Below are 11,892 nucleotides of genomic sequence, written 5' to 3' on the forward strand. Positions count from 1 at the left end.
TCAATAAAAGGCCGCACAGGAGCGGGAAAGCTTTTCTCTTTGGCGGACTGCTCCTCGCAAGTGACAAAGACAATCTTGGCTGGATGATTCATTTGTGCAGGCTTGTCTCGTTTTTGACAAAAACTCTGACATATCTTGTTCAAGCAATTCCTTATGGAATGATTCGACCTGACTCTCAAAACTGTGCACATTGCGGCAAAAAGATCAATGGCGGTTGATGAATTTTAGTGGATAAAGCACAAAGGATTCATTTTTCTTTTAAAAATCAAGTACGTATTGGTCTTATTTACGAAATTTTTACTGGCTCGGTCAATGAACCTCCGGTGGCTCTGCAGTGTTTTGTGCACGTGTGCATAGTTTCACCTCATCCAAACATTTAAAATACATTGAATGCATCCATCCAGGGTTGCACGGATCTCATCAGTGAACAAGCGCATACTGCAAGGAATGCATCTGCATCTTTGGCTTACTATGGGCTTAAAAAGGGAGAACGTCACAATGCCCTTTTCCACCAACAAGCCCAGGAACATTTAGTTCTATCTCTAAATCCAAAAAAAAAATACTTGTAAACATATTTCACTTGAAGGATTTGTATTCTATCAATGACATTATGTTGCGATGGCCCCCAGTGGTCTGCATCAATAAGTTAGGGTCCCACAACAGGTGTTCCATCAGACGCACACAATAGCCTGTGTGTGCTAACTTCAGCTCGCTTCCAGAAACGTCTGTGACTATGTCAGGAATGAAATCGGGCATCAGCCGCAACGTGCTTTCTTTTTAAAATGCTCGTTTATCACTGTTGTGCTGCTAGGAAAGGGAGGTTTACATCGTAGGACGTAATTTTGTGAAATGCCCCCATGGTCCGGTCCAAATCGGGGTCGCACGCATTGCTCCGTGTGCGGCAGTTACAAGTCAAGGTAGCACGGTAGAAACAATATCAGACAAAGTTGCAGCCTGATCTTTGACTTGACCAAACCAAATTTGTCTTTTTGTGTCCTGCAGACGTCAGACAAAATGATCTCCGTTCTGTGAAAGAGGAGCCAGACTTGACTCACATCAAAAAGGAGGAGGAGGAGGAGGAGATCAACAAGTCACCACTGAACGTTTTCCCTATAAAGAGTGAAGATGAAAACAAGGGTGAGCGTGAGGACAACAGAGGGGCGGAGCCTCCAAGCCACAGCTTTATTCATCACATGACAACAGAAGGTGATGCAAACCACTGGGGGCCATCACAAGCACATAGTGAGGACACATCATCAGATGCTCATGACAATGATACTAATGATGATGATGATGATGATGATGATGGGCAAGCCAAAGGTGAAAGGGCATGTCACACTGACAGTTGGGTATGTTCTCAGTGTGGGAAATCATCAACTTCAAAGTTGTCTTTAAAATGGCACACAAGAACACACAGTGGAGAAAAACCTTTTTTATGCTCAGTTTGTGGAAAATGCCTATCTGAAAAGTCACATTTACAAATCCACACAAGAACACACAGTGGGGAAAAACCCTTTTCATGCTCAGTTTGTGGCAAATGCTTCTCTCGAAAGTCTAATTTAGTAAGGCACACAAGAACGCTCAGTGGAGAAAAACCGTTTTCTTGCTCAGTTTGTGGAAAATGCTTCTCTCAAAAGGCACATTTAACAGAACACGCAAGAACACATAGTGGAGAAAAACCTTTTTCCTGCTCAGTTTGTGGAAAATGCTTCTCTGAAAAGTCACATTTACAAATCCACACAAGAACACACAGTGGAAAAAAACATTTTTCCTGCTCAGTTTGCGGTAAATGCTTCACTCAAAAGTCTCATTTTGTAATGCACACAAGAACACACAGTGTGGAAAAACCCTTTTCATGCTCCGTTTGTGGCAAATGCTTCTCTCGAAAGTCTCATTTCGTAAGGCACAAGAACGCACAGTGGAGAAAAACCGTTTTCTTGCTCAGTTTGTGGAAAATGCTTCTCTCAAAAGGCACATTTAACAGAACACGCAAGAACACAGTGGAGAAAAACCTTTTTCCTGCTCAGTTTGTGGAAAATGCTTCTCTGAAAAGTCACATTTACAAATCCACACAAGAACACACAGTGGAAAAAAACCTTTTTCCTGCTCAGTTTGCGGTAAATGCTTCACTCAAAAGTCTCATTTTGTAATGCACACAGTGGGGAAAAAACCCTTTTCATGCTCAGTTTGTGGCAAATGCTTCTCTCGAAAGTCTAATTTAGTAAGGCACACAAGAACGCACAGTGGAGAAAAACCGTTTTCTTGCTCAGTTTGTGGAAAATGCTTCTCTCAAAAGGCACATTTAACAGCGACGTAATTTTGTGAAACGCCCCCATGGTCCGGTCCAAGTTGGGGTCGCACGCTTTGCTCCGTATGCGGCAGGCACAAGTCAAGGTAGCATGGTAGAAACAATATAAGTCAAAGTCGCCGCATGAGGTTTGACTTGACCAAACCAAATGTGTGTTTGTCTTTTTGTGTCCTACAGACGTCAGACAAAACGATCTCCGTTCTGTGAAAGAGGAGCCAGACTTGACTCACATCAAAAAGGAGGAGGAGGAGGAGGAGATCAACAAGTCACCACTGAACGTTGTCCCTATCAAGACTGAAGTTGAAAACAAGGATGAGAGTGAGGACAACAGAGGGGCGGAGCCTACAAGCAGCAGCTCAAGTCATCACGTGACAACAGAAGGTGATGAAGACCCCTGGGGGCCAGCACATAATGAGGACACATTATCAGACGCTCATGACGATGATGATGAGGATGATGATGATGGGCAAGCCAAAGGTGAAAGGGCATGTCACACTGACTCATTCACTTCAAAGCTGTCTTTAAAAGGGCACAGAAAAACACACAGTGGTGAAACCCCTTTTTCCTGCTCGGTTTGTGGCAAAAGCTTCTCTCGAAAGTCTTATTTAGTAAGGCACACAAGAACGCACAGTGGAGAAAAACCTTTTTCTTGCTCAGTTTGTAGCAAAAGCTTCTCTCGAAAGTCTCATTTAGTAAGGCACACAAGAACGCACAGTGGAGAAAAATATTTTTCCTGCTCAGTTTGTGGAAAATGCTTCTCTCATAAGGCAAATTTAACAAGCCACACAAGAACACACACTGGAGAAAAACCATTTTCCTGCTTGGTTTGTGGTAAAAGCTTTTCTCTAAAATCAAGTTTAAAATACCACACAAGAATACACAGTGGAGAAAACCCTTTTTCCTGCTCAGTTTGTGGCAAGAGTTGCTCTCAAAAGTCTCATTTAATAATTCACACAAGAACACACACGGGAGAAAAACCATTTTCCTGCTTGGTTTGTGGTAAAAGCTTCTCTCAAAAGTTTGATTTAACAATCCACACAAGAACACACAGTGGAGAAAACCCTTTTTCCTGCTCAGTTTGTGGCAAGAGTTTCTCTCGAAAGTCTCATTTAACAAGGCACACAAGAACACACACTGGAGAAAAACCATTTTCCTGCTTGGTTTGTGGTAAAAGCTTTTCTCGAAAATCAAATTTAACAAGTCACACAAGAAAGCACAGTGGTGAAAAACCTTTTTCCTGCTCAGTTTGTGCCAAGAGGTTCTCTCAAAAGTCGTATTTACGACGCCACACAAGAACACACAGTGGAGACAAGCCATTCAGTTGCAGCGTTTGTGCTAAAAAATTCTCCACTAAACAGCATGCTGAAAGACACAATTGTGCTGGTGAGAATCCTTGAAGATTAAAAAAAGAAAAAAAATTAAAGAACCGACTCTTTGTGGTAAGATGTAAATTTTGATTTTGAATCAAATATGATATATTGAATTTTGCAAAGCTTTTTTATTGATGTGCCAGAAGAAGCAATGTGTCTGAGTGATGATGATTTGTTTTGGTGTTTACATCAAACATGTAAATAAAATTAATTGCCTTTGCCTGGAATAACATTTTTTAACATTATGCTTTTCAGTTGTCTTTTTAATCGTACCTAATGGAAAAGGTGTGAGAAGAAACAGTGCTTATGAAATCGTTGCCTTCCACAATCATCAATAAAATCACTTGTTCCACTTGCTCAACTGGCCTCCATTACGCAGTGTGAAAAGGTGAAAAACTGAACTAGAAGTTGAACTATAAAAAGAACAAGAAAGAGAAGCGTGAATAGTCTCAGTTTCTCTCAAAAGTTTTGGTATGTCAGGAGTTGGCAACTTGATGGCGACTGGAGTCAGTTCAAAAATCCTCGGGATAAATTACATACCAGTATTTTGGCGAATCAGATTTTCCCTGCGAAGAAAAGATACTTTTTAGAAAGTTTTGAAGATGCTACCAAAGACGCTCATGGGTATTTATTGGTGGATTTAAATCCTTCATGTCCAGAACAATATCGTTTGAGGACGGGTGTACTTCCGGATCAGTGGCCTACCGTCTACATCCCCAAAGGCTAACATGTCTAAGCTTTTAAAAACAAACGCTCCGCTCCTCAAGACCCTGTTTAAAGCCTCGACCAAGAAGCGTAAAGACATACTGACCAAGGGTCCGGCCTCTTTGATCAAGGTATTGTGCGAAATTGCTTTCAATCTGTTGAAAGGTCATATACCCCTTTCACCTGCACAGTTTAAGAAATTAGAAAAACAAAAGAAAATTATTAGACTATTGGCCCATAAAAAAACGAGCCTGAAGAAAAAACGCGCCGCTTTGACTCAAAGGGGTGGATTTATTCTTCCTCTGCTGGGGACTGTTGTACCCCTCCTAGGTAATCTTTTAGGAGGATTAATCAACAAAAACTAACCATCATGAGTTTGAAAGCAACTCAGAAGATTTTTCTTCTATCGCCTCAACAACTGGAACGACTGAAAAAACCCGAACCTACCATCAGACAAACGGCTGAACAGGCTTTGGATGTGAAGATGAAAGCCAATTTAGAAGATCGATCGTTAACCCAGCATGAAAAAACAAAGTATCAGTCTTAACTGCACCGTTATTTAACTCTTCTCAAACAAGGAGAAAAGGAAGAACGACCCCTGGCAATGACCCTACCGCTAACACCAGAAGTTTTGAACTCTTCAAAGAGCTCGGTTGTCGAAGTGCAAGACAAAAAGGTGGGGGATGAAACTGAGTCCTGGTTCGATATCCTGCAAAACGTTCCGACTCGTTATCGGAAAAACGCCAACTATGTTTTGAGAAAACTCGAGGACGCCCATAGAAGTTGGACCCCTCGTCACGAATTTATGTATCAAGATAAACCGATAAAAGGATCGCATATGACCGATTTACTCAGACAGATTACTGTGACGGGCAAAAACATCGCGACTCAAACACCCAGTGGCTGGAAGGAGTTTCTGCACACTCTATACGAACTCAATATTCCTGAAACCACCATCGTCAACCCCCACGCCCGCGATGAATTCAGAAGATTGAAACTCCGAGGGTCGTTAAGCTCTGATGATGGTGATATCGAGAAGAGGACAGCCATTAGGAAGAAGATGAGTAGAAGAAGAAGACCTGCTTCTGTAAAGTGGTTGGGTTATACCCCCTCATAAGTGTCAATGAAAAATCGGAAATGTTTATGTTTTTACATGTTTTATTCAATAAAAAACATTTTGAAATGATTACAGACAATGACATGTTTTAAATTTGTGAAAAGAACACGGCGCCTGTCCGGTACAAGGCTTTTCTACACACGTTTGATAATGTTTAACAAAAGTAGACACCATGGCGTTGTTCTGTAACACATCATCCTTGTAGCATGCTAGCACATCCTGATAACTCAACCCGCAACCACTATGGGTTAAATAATAGACGCAATGCTGTCCGCAGGTGATTGACAGCTCGTGTTGCAGACGTCTGTTATGGTACAAAATACGTCGGTGAAGTGAAATATGGTTTATTAATGTTGTTTTACCACATAAATGCTGCATAATAACCATTTTATACCTATATACATGCGTTAGTAGATGTCTGTGTTTATGTGTTATGAGAATTTGCACAAGCTGCATCTATGTGTTATGAGAATTTGCACAGGCTACATCTATGTGTTATGAGAATTTGCACAGGCTACATCTATGTGTTATGAGAATTTGCACAAGTTGTATCTATGTGTTATGAGAACGGGAATAATTGGAAAGGATTCGTACAGGGCCTAAGCACCAGGAATGTCTGACTCATGTGAAAAGGTGCAGTCGATAACGAAAAGGGAGTGAGGATTGGCAGAGGCCAAAGTTGTGCGAAGGGCCATGCGAACCATCAAAGCGCACTCGAACGGGAGGGGTTGGGATGAAATATTGGCTATAAGAATGTGACGAAGGCAAAACGAAAGTAGAGTCGGCTGAGGGTTTTACGCGCGGACGCCCAGCATCGTATTTTTTGCTCGCATTACTGAGGACGCCGGGGCTCTCCGTCCTTCCAGCACACGGTAATGAGATTTATGTATTGCATGTAATCTATGAGCTGAAATACAATTGTTGCTTGCTTGCTTGCTTGTACACTTTATACTGTGGGTTAAATAAAATGTGCCGCTTGTTTAACGCAGTGAAGTGTTTGTTGTCCATGTAAGTCGCCGACGATCCGCGATCCTGAAGTTAATAATAAGTCATAGCAATTGATCTGAGTTGTGACTATTATATTATTTGATACTGTAATTGATTGTAAGCAGTGTCTACTCAAGGGCTCACGCTTGTCTGATTGGACATAACAGACAGCTTAACCCATTGTAGCCTGGCTATTGGGCATCAGTCTCGCTACTAGTCACTCTTATTGATGCTGTAATTGATCATAAGCAGTATCAGGAATTGTTTCAAAACATTTATGGCGTTGTCGGCAGGATCTCGGGAAAACTGCGACTTGGACATGGCTTGTTGTTTGAGTTTGGATGAACCCGAGGGGGGTTTTGCTGACTGCGTCTCGGGAGTGCCGGGGTGGGACAGTCGTGCTGACTGCGTCTCGGGAGTGCCGGGGTGGGACAGTCGTGCTGACTGCGTCTCGGGAGTGCCGGGGTGGGACAGTCGTGAGTTTAGAGGACCCGAAGGGGGGTTTGCTGACTGCGTCTCGGGAGTGCCGGGGTGGGACAGTCGTGCTGACTGCGTCTCGGGAGTGCCGGGGTGGGACAGTCGTGCTGACTGCGTCTCGGGAGTGCCGGGGTGGGACAGTCGTGAGTTTAGAGGACCCGAAGGGGGGTTTGTTGACTGCGTCTCGGGAGTGCCGGGGTGGGACAGTCATGAGTTTAGAGAAATTGGGAAATTGTTGACGCGGAATGGTGGACGCCCTGGTCCGTGGGTTAACATGCCAGTGGGGGCCAGCCCGACGTCAGTTAAGGATTTACTGACTCAGGTGGTGGTCTGTAAAAGAGCGCCTTTGGGGGGTGTGCGGAAGATGATGTGGATTTGTGCAGAAGCATGGCGGGAGAAGAATAAGGCGTTAGACGCTGCTCTCCTCGCTGGTGCGCGTAAAGATCAAGAAATTCTAATGCAGAACAATAAGATCGAAGAACTAGAGAAGGAAATATCTAGATTAAATTCTGTGTTGGAAAAAACAATTGTGCATATTTCCAAGAAAGCACGAGCTAACCAGCGGAAAACTGATCGCCGCGTTGAAACGCAACAAATACGGGCGTTTACGAGAGATCTTGCGGGCGAATGGGAGCCGGAGGGCTGGGAAGGAGATATATGGGGGGATGGTGACGTTGAAGTAACAGCCCCTGCCACCGGGCAGTCCCTCTATCCAAAATTATCACATTTGCAAATAAAACCGATAGCACGCAGGCGTGAAGAGCAAAATGTGGTATTGCCTATTGTGGATGTCGAGCGGGATGCTAATGGGGTTGTCGTAGTGGACGCTGAAGGAAACCCCATTGTGCGGAGACAGGAGTTTCCTCAACCCGCACCGCGAGTAACTGTAACTAAGGAAGATTATTCACAGGACGAAATCACACAAATTTCCACCAAATATAAACAGCGTGGTGGGGAGCCCACTGACTCATGGATCAGACGTCTGTACGAGGAAGGTGCAGATGCAATTGGGCTGGATCAGGGGGACATACGCGCTATGTGGAGAGCGTTAATAGACGCGGGAGTCCCTCATTCGGAGATTGATGGACAATCAAACGAGTTTTTGATGGCCAGGTGCAGACAAAGAGGACTTAAAGTTAATTGTTTGCGCTTTGAAGAACGATCCGGTCGTTCTGAACTTGCAGAATTGGCAGGACTGCTTAAAGATATGATGAAACCAGCTGTGCCCTCTGGCCCTCCCGTGGAGGGGAACGGAGAGGAATGTTTGGAAAGCAGCAGTGAGGATGAAAGGTATGTTGCAGCCGTTCGAAGAGGAAAAAACAAAGGCAAGAGGTCTCAAGTCTTTGATCTCTTAGGATAGGATGAAGGTCAAGCCTTTGTTGCCAGCCAGTCAAAATTGTCAGAACGATGGAGTGTCGGTGATATTCGACCCCATGTAAAGCTAGCAATTTATTGGAATAATTCGGTTCAGTGTGTTTTGGCACTGGTTGACACAGGGGCGGAAGCCTCGTTGATTCAAGGAAATCCCAACAAAATGAAGGGCACCCTAGTCCCGTTACAAGGAATAGGGGGGCAAATTATAAATGGAAAGGCAGTAACTTTGCCTTTGAAAATTGGACACATGCCAATTCGGAAATATGAAGTGGTGGTTACACCCATCGCAGAATGGATAATTGGAATGGACATACTGGCTGGAATGACCTTGCACCTGAAAGGGCAGTAAAATCGCCCAGTTGGTAATAAAACCGTGCAATATGACAACAGTTCAGGAAATTCCTAAACCAGTGATAAGATCTGGACGAGGCTCAGGGGGCTTTGGCTCAACCGACAGGGCCGGAGCTAAGGTTTGGGTAAAACAAAACTCAGGGCCCCCCCGGGCTGCTGAGATAATTGCACAAGGAGACGACGCTACAGTGAGCGTCTTATTTGAAGGAGAAGAAAAATGTGTTATTTACGTGAAAACTAATCTGTGCCTTTCAATTGTAGGAACTAACTGTGTTCATTACAGCCGGTGTGGATGACGTGGTGGGAGTTGTTTGTGGGACGGGCCGGCAACGGATCAAGACGCCATGGCCGTTATCGAAGTCCGGTACGGTGGTGTCGGCTGCTTGGTCATCCTCTTCCTTAACCTTGGTGCCATCGTCCAACTCTCCTGGGAGCAAACGACCGGACGCCTTCTGTACCCCCGAATGCAGGGCCCGCTGTCATGGAATCTGACCGGCAGTGAGAGGGTCAAGGGGGTCAACGTGACCCAGGATGGAGTGACGTGTCCGGGGTGCGGGCTGTGTGCGGTGGCCAACCTCACCGCTGATGCAGTATTCTGGAGTCCTGGAAAAGAATCAACCCAATGGCTGTTTCGTAACGGAACTAGAATCTGGATCAAGTCCAGGGTGGAGCTGTGCGCAGTGAAACCAGGTACGATGGAAGGAGATGTCAAGAGCTTTTGGTTCAGAGCAGAGTGTGATCCGACCCGTCAAGGAAAGAACTGGACCAAATGACTCATCCCAGAGAAGGGGAGAGGCGTTAGTAAAGCGACCCCCTCCCCCACACACACATTACAAACACCCAGCTGGTACCTATAATTGATACATGTACACCCTTGGCACAATCAGCAATAACTACGAAAATGTATTGGAAAGTTGTATTCCCTGTTTTTCCCACGTGTGTTCGAAAGAAGAGAGAGTGTTAACACGACACCTTATTGGGGGGAACCGGAACGTTATTGGGGGTATCTAACACCATTGATAATGAAGTGACACGCTATAAATTAGCTGGGACCGGACAGGGAACTCATGATGCCCTACTAAAAGTAGGAATGTGGCTTCCTAATTCAATAGTGGGACAAAACGAAAATGCTAAACGGTGGCAAAATGTATTTAAATTTAGAATTAAATATGTGGAACGCCACTAGTGAAGTGTTAACCAATGTAACTAAACAGCTAAACTGGACCACATGTAGCATACAAAACCTACATGCGCAGACGCAAAAAGAGCGTTTCGTACAAGTAATGACTACAGGAAATTACCAGGAGTGGCGTAGTGTCTGGAATATATCCTCTGAGTTGTGGTGAACCCAAACACAAACCAGACCTTTAATACCGATCTTTGCGAAAACACTGATAAAGGACTAGCTTGTAAATTGCATCATGAATTTGTTAATCCTTCTTTAACCAACGTAAACTTCACCTTGTGCGATTGGTCGAGGGAACCTAGTAGGGACATTTTGTGGCAGGTGGGGCCGCATACCTCAGTGGGGAGACGGGACGTATTGGTTGACAAATTACACAGTTGCTAGCCGGTTTACGGCTGTATAATGGGAAGTGCTACGCACACCATGGCAAATCTCTTTGGAGCGTTTCAAATGCGCATTGGAACGATCCACTGAGGTAAAGAAATTGATAAAGTCACATGCGTCCAATGTTTCCCAACTGATGGTATCGACATTGCATGCTGCTAAAATCATTCAGCAACAGTCTGCTCATCATTGGTGGGACATATTTTCAGGCTTGTCACAAACTGCTAGGGCAACGTTGCTTCCACCAATGATTTTGGTTTTAATAGCTATCGCTTTGACTACGCTATGCAATATTGGAATTTGTGTTTATGTTCGACGAATTCGATTAGAAGTAGAAAAAGAAATATATCATTGCATGGAACCATGAGAATAAAAATTGAAACTGTCAATTCTTGGTATAACCGTTATGTGTGTGAACTAACTTTAAATTTAGAAGAAGAAGGGCATATCTTTGAATATGTCCGCCGGATTGGAAATGAATATACCAGGCGAGAAATCCATTGTACCACGCACATAGACATGTTGACTCATGTGGTGGTAAATGTTTTACAGGATCATCATTGGTTTTGCTTTGCTCACTCATATAATGTACCATGGTTTCAGTGGATATTGGATAATTGGGAACAATACGTTAACGGGTTAATAAATTAGTGGAACCTGTTTACATCAATTGGTGGTAAAACACCAGGAGTGGAATGAAGTGAAATATGGTTTATTAATGTTGTTTTACCACATAAATGCTGCATAATAACCATTTTATACCTATATACACGCGTTAGTAGATGTCTGTGTTTATGTGTTATGAGAATTTGCACAAGCTGCATCTATGTGTTATGAGAATTTGCACAGGCTACATCTATGTGTTATGAGAATTTGCACAGGCTACATCTATGTGTTATGAGAATTTGCACAAGTTGTATCTATGTGTTATGAGAACGGGAATAATTGGAAAGGATTCGTACAGGGCCTAAGCACCAGGAATGTCTGACTCATGTGAAAAGGTGCAGTCGATAACGAAAAGGGAGTGAGGATTGGCAGAGGCCAAAGTTGTGCGAAGGGCCATGCGAACCATCAAAGCGCACTCGAACGGGAGGGGTTGGGATGAAATATTGGCTATAAGAATGTGACGAAGGCAAAACGAAAGTAGAGTCGGCTGAGGGTTTTACGCGCGGACGCCCAGCATCGTATTTTTTGCTCGCATTACTGAGGACGCCGGGGCTCTCCGTCCTTCCAGCACACGGTAATGAGATTTATGTCTTGCATGTAATCTATGAGCTGAAATACAATTGTTGCTTGCTTGCTTGCTTGTACACTTTATACTGTGGGTTAAATAAAATGTGCCGCTTGTTTAACGCAGTGAAGTGTTTGTTGTCCATGTAAGTCGCCGACGATCCGCGATCCTGAAGTTAATAATAAGTCATAGCAATTGATCATGAGTTGTGACTATTATATTATTTGATACTGTAATTGATTGTAAGCAGTGTCTACTCAAGGGCTCACGCTTGTCTGATTGGACATAACAGACAGCTTAACCCATTGTAGCCTGGCTATTGGGCATCAGTCTCGCTACTAGTCACTCTTATTGATGCTGTAATTGATCATAAGCAGTATCAGGAATTGTTTCAAAACAGTC

General features: G+C 43.8%; 1 long non-coding RNA gene and 2 pseudogenes across 1 annotated transcript; all 3 read left to right on the top strand.

The window, feature by feature from the left end:
* Positions 1–207: 207 nt before the first annotated feature.
* On the top strand, positions 208–8,403 carry LOC148341863 (uncharacterized; annotated as a pseudogene).
* A 630-nt stretch (positions 8,404–9,033) lies between these two features.
* Positions 9,034–10,278, top strand: LOC148341864 (uncharacterized; annotated as a pseudogene).
* Positions 10,279–10,811: 533 nt separating this feature from the next.
* LOC148341865 (uncharacterized) lies at positions 10,812–11,620 on the top strand. The gene is made up of 2 exons (XR_015842377.1): positions 10,812–11,108; positions 11,141–11,620. It is a non-coding gene; the product is annotated as an uncharacterized LOC148341865 (long non-coding RNA).
* The last annotated feature ends 272 nt before the right edge of the window (positions 11,621–11,892 follow it).

This window comes from Idiotropiscis lumnitzeri, chromosome 2 (genome assembly GCF_059441095.1).
Source record: "Idiotropiscis lumnitzeri isolate Australia: NSW breed Sydney's pygmy pipehorse chromosome 2, RoL_Ilum_1.0, whole genome shotgun sequence".
Taxonomy (NCBI): Eukaryota; Metazoa; Chordata; class Actinopteri; order Syngnathiformes; family Syngnathidae; genus Idiotropiscis; species Idiotropiscis lumnitzeri.